General features: G+C 37.6%; 2 long non-coding RNA genes across 2 annotated transcripts; both read right to left on the bottom strand.

Moving 5' to 3' along the window:
* Positions 1–1,184: 1,184 nt before the first annotated feature.
* Positions 1,185–3,132, bottom strand: LOC112845016 (uncharacterized). The gene is made up of 6 exons (XR_003217789.1): positions 3,096–3,132; positions 2,299–2,359; positions 2,151–2,201; positions 1,869–2,062; positions 1,684–1,792; positions 1,185–1,564 (listed from the first exon to the last, which is right to left on the bottom strand). It is a non-coding gene; the product is annotated as an uncharacterized LOC112845016 (long non-coding RNA).
* Positions 3,132–3,790, bottom strand: LOC109201408 (uncharacterized). Its single transcript, XR_002061442.2, has 5 exons — positions 3,763–3,790; positions 3,553–3,671; positions 3,432–3,479; positions 3,268–3,351; positions 3,132–3,159 (listed from the first exon to the last, which is right to left on the bottom strand). It is a non-coding gene; the product is annotated as an uncharacterized LOC109201408 (long non-coding RNA).
* Between the last annotated feature and the right edge of the window lie 1,505 nt (positions 3,791–5,295).

Raw genomic sequence — 5,295 nt, 5'->3', positions numbered from 1 at the left:
TATTACTGATAAAATAATACTGTAGAACATGTTATTAATGCATTTATCATAAGGCAGAGTATATGGCAGCAATAAAAGAATCTCTAAATCCCAACAAAGGAGAGCAAAAAATATAAAACTCTCTCAGCTTGTTGCCAAAAATGGCCACTTTTTGTGTATGTTCACAAAATGCTATAAAATGTACTTTTACCGACGTGACTCTTTAAAATAGCACCAGTCCTTTTCATCAAAATCAAAATTTTTTTTTTTTTTACTCTTTATAGCCAGTTAGGTTATATATTACCATTAACTTTTCAGATAAAACGGTGATAAAGTCCTAATGTTTTCATGAAACTTCCTTTTTTTCCCCATCTGAGCATCGGGGGAAAAAATCAATTGTTGAGGTTACTAGTGTGTGCCCATTTCTTCCAGGATCACTCTCTTTATAGGTTTTAGTGGACTCATAGTACTGTGAAGTGGTTTCATGGGACAAAGGCATTGTATTCCAAGATCTGGGAGATTGTAGAAATGAGCAGTGATGCCCTTCCCACCATCTTTCCAGAAAAATAAGTGATCTGGAAGCTGTTAGGCTTACTTACAGCAGCAGCACTTTCTGCACCTGCATAAACTCTAGGACACATTTACTAACAGTGTTTGTTGCTGTATGTGCTGCAGCTTTGAATTTTTTATTAATATATATTTTTTTAATATTTTGGCTATGGTGTCTTGTTATGAAATGTACAAGAGTAAAAGTGTTTTTAGCATGTGCTTCAAAGCTAAGTTTGACTGGGAAACTCAAAGCTCAATAGTCTGTATCAACAGAAATTCACTGCAGCCTGTGTAATATTTGATGCGTCATAATTTATTCTACTCTATCTTGCAAATACATATTTGTGTGGCAATGTCATGCACAACACACACAACTATTAGATCCTTAAGATCAAACCTGTGTCATTCTTTTGGTCCACTGCAGTGCAGCAGTCAAAAAAAGAATAAGTGAAGTGGCCACAAATGGACAGGATAGAGCCCAGAGTGTTAATGTTTAAAATGTAAAAAAAATTATTGATTACAATTCTTTACTGTTAATATCAACAATAAGCTTTTTATTTTGAAATTACAAGTATAAAAAAATGCTGTTACATTTACATTTAATGCTGTTACACCGTAATCCTTTATTATAAGTATGGACATGGAATCAAGTGAACAACATTTTGAAATAAGTTTAATTGGAATTTTGTACTATGCAAAAACAAACAAAAACAGCAACGACATATTAAACAAACAAACAAACACAGCCAGTGCCTTCATTTGTCCATTACATGTCAAACATAGCACTGACCCTTATTCCCTGCTCATCAGCACATGCTTTCAGAAAGAGCTCCATGTCCTCTGCAAACTGAAAAACAAAGAGGAACAAGTCCCTTGCTCCAGTGTCTTCTTCCTCTGACATGTCTCTTAAGACCCTCTGCTGGTCCCCTTGATTTAAGGACAGATATTTTGGCATTGTTACGTGTCCACGGAAAAGTGCCTTATTTTGGACAACCCACTGCACAGCAGGACGCAGATCTTCAACAACTGCTGACTCCTGTGTCGGGCAAATGGGGATAAAAACATAGCTATTTCTCTGTTGCAGAACAGTTTTTTAACAGTTATTCAAATGTCACTAACCATGTAATTACACTACTGTTTAAAGTGAATACTGACCTGACTGACTTCCTGGAACTTGCGCTTTTTCAGTCTGGAAGTGGGCACGTGTTGTCCTTCAAGCACAGCTTTGGCTTCCTCTCTCCGGTGTGCAAATAACTTGCCAGAGCTTAACAGAAAATTTTGATATTGTTAAGGTGTGTAAACTTTGACACAACAGAGAACAGAAGTCAAAATATAAATACCTCCTGAGATCAAAGTTCTCCATCAACAGCAAGCACCACCATTTACACAAGTAGGGCATGTGTGACTGTAAAATATTAATATGAAACATATTTAACAACTTTCAAAAGATTCAAGACTCCATTGCTGTGAAAGTAAATAGGATACTTACTATAGTACAGTCGAATGGTGCATCCAGTGCCACGTACAGAGCAGACTATTTGGAAGAAAAAATAAAAATGTCATTTTTTTAGAAGCTTAAATTAGCTTCTATATGAATCTCAAGAAGAGAAGAGAAAAATTACCATCAGCATGAAGATCCCACAGTCAACTCCATAGTCTTGGCTTGGAAAACCCTGTATTACATTGAAAATAAAGGCTCGTTAATAAAATCCTTTAAAAGAAGACTAGTGTAATTCATATTATTCACCATACACTTAAACTAGCACATACCTTCAAGTCAAAGCTGTTTTTTTCTGACCACTGCCCGGGAATGAGCTTCACTGCAAGATTCCTTTTTTTCAAGACAGTTATGTTCACAAGTTAACAGACATCATCATGATGGGTGTGAAATGTTTATTGCTAATAGCACCAACTGTAACGACAGGCCTTAGGAACACGACCTCAACAGAACAGCATAACAAAATGAAAAAGTACAGTCACATGCTCACAGTTGGTCAAAATTAAGCATTTTCAGCTTTAATTTCAGGTTGGCATATTTTACAAACTAATATTTAATGGTGTTTTATGTGTTTTAAGACCCTATTTATGTCTGAAACTCATCTAAAGACAGCATCACTGACTTGATCAGAGTGTGAAGATGAGAAATAGAATAAAATGTTGAAGCATCATGCTGATATAGTTTATAAAAAAAGCATGTGAGTGTGCTGTATGTGTGAACACTCAAGATCAGCAGAACATGATCTGGGATGCACTTAACCTGGAACACTGAACAGGTTCCTGAAAACTCTGGAACAAACCAAAAATGCTTATAAAAATGTGTCCTCAAAAGTGAAACATATTGTTGGCCACCAAATCCTGCCTTTGTGTATAATGGGTCAAGAAAGAGGATTTCTCTTTTAGGTGGCTTCAGTACCTAAAAGACAGTTAGCCATGACTTCAAACCTGAAAACAATGTCATTGCAGGCGATCATAATCAAAGACTTTTGAAACTGCGTCATAAAAGCTTGAATACATCTCAAACACAGCGAAATTCTAACAGTTGGTATGTGTCAAAAAACAAGACTTACACACAACTGGAAATGACCAGGTGTCCAGAGAGGGAACTATGATGTCCATCCTCTGAGCATCAGTCTGAAACAGAATTTTATTTTTAAGTATTCTGTATATGAACTCTCACCAAAGATATAAGAAAAATCATTTAGATTACTTGCTTGCTTCTTTAAAGGACGTTACACTAACAGGAAAGGACTGCAATGGATCACAGCCATAGGGTGCAAGCCAAGTCCGGGTCACATACAGATCTTCTATGTAAATGCTTATCCCCTAGAATGTAAAAACAGCACATTTAAAACTACAACTCTTTAAATTAAAGCTTGACAATCATCATATATAACATACAGTACCTTTGACTGAACAATTTTAGTGATAAGCTCAAAACAGCCATTTCCAATCTGAAACAGAAAAAATCATCAAAAAAATGAATGTGCACTTTATTATTTCATATCATAGAAACAACATACTTACAGTCGATTCCATTTGTTTGTTTAAACCCAGTGTCCAAAAATCTGCCGCGTGAGGCATCCAGAAGACGTTTCAACAATCAGCTCATCTTTGGGTCTGCTGATGTCCAGAACATAGTTGAGCTAAAAAAACAGAGAGGTGTCAGACTGTGGATGACAAAATCAGATAAGCACTAAAAGTTGCACTTTGCGACATCTGAAAACTTTAACATACAAGCTGTTGTTGGCCAGGGTGCGGTACAAACACCAGGATGAACGGCTGGGCAAAATGTTCTCAGGCTTTGTCAGAGCTTCGCACGGTGGTCCACACAGGTCAGGAAAAGTTGCATCTGTTGACCTTCTACTGGCTTTCTTGTTGTCAACTCTTACCTGAGTTCTGTAGGGATTTTAACAGGTTTCAGACAAAACACTACATAGATGCATATTAAATGCATACAATGCAAGAAAATAAGCACTATTTATAGAGGGAGTTCATTTGAAACAACATGTAACAAATTTGTTTATGAGCCCTCAACTACAACAAGATAATGAATGCAAGATTATTATTTCACCTATATATGACAATCACCATTCAAAATAAGAAATTTTACCAGTGTCACCAGACATTGAAGGTGCTGGGTTCAATACCGTTTCTGTGGTTTCTCTGGGTTTATTGCACAGCTGTGGGGCTAGGGACACAAAGAAAAGAATATACACACACAGATAGGAACAAATCTAACATGTGAACAATGGTAGCGTTCTGGTCATGAGACAATGCATGTACTTACCTACGACAGCTTGACCCAGTGCGACAATGAGATATTGATCTTTCCAAGTCGACCATGTCTCAGCTGCCTCTCCAGAAGTTTCTTGTTGGTGACAGTGTTATAATGATGAGTTATATTTCTCATCAGAAACACATGTGTGGATGGACTCATATTACTTAAAAGTAATTGCTTTTCCTCATGTTTGCAAAGAACTGTTCAACACTTGACTGTTCAGCCAGCCTTTCAGCTCTGGGATGAGTTGAACTCTGCGTAATGTCCTTGGGATCTTTTGTATTTCCCTCATGAAATCTGTCATACAGGACATAATGGTCAGATGATCCAGTGACAGGATGAGGATTTTTATTTACACTGTCCATCCTTTCATGTAGCCATGGAAGATTCCTTCAGGCTTCCATCCTGTGCAGCCTTGACATTTTCCTCAGTGGGCTCAGCCAGTCGACCTTCATGTGGATGAAATGGCAGTTTATCAGAACCCGCAAATTGGTGTGTGCCGCCAAACCCCTCGCAAAATCGTAAACACAGACGTTTGGCATGTGCTTCAGCAAAATCCCGGGGACTTTCAGCACGAAGATTAAATTTACACTGTATACAATGCCATGTGGACATAGTATTACAGACCATCCTCCTGCAAGCAAAGATTTAAAGTGTTTTGATTGTAATTACATATTTTAATGCTACTTCTAAATCGCTAAGTGATGCTTACCAGAGGCACCCATATGCTTTGAAAGACCTTATCATATGTCTGCCTGCTCTTCATCTTCTCCCTCAGTCTGGTGATGAGATCAGAGCGGGAGCCTTTGGAGTCGATGTTGCAGGCTTTACACAATTTTCTCACCACTCCAACCTGACAGTAATTAGGGAACTGTAAATGGAACAACCCCAGAACTTTATGTCACATACTCTGAAAACTTCAAAAGCATGTTACCTTTTGTTTGGCGAGTTCATCCAACAGACGGTCTTCTGTGACACTGCTAAGCTTT

The sequence above is a fragment of the Oreochromis niloticus genome, unplaced genomic scaffold (assembly GCF_001858045.2).
Source record: "Oreochromis niloticus isolate F11D_XX unplaced genomic scaffold, O_niloticus_UMD_NMBU tig00002388_pilon, whole genome shotgun sequence".
NCBI classification, from domain to species: domain Eukaryota; kingdom Metazoa; phylum Chordata; class Actinopteri; order Cichliformes; family Cichlidae; genus Oreochromis; species Oreochromis niloticus.
The sequence above is the reverse complement of the archived record's forward strand: the minus strand, read 5'-3'. Positions and strand labels throughout refer to the sequence as shown.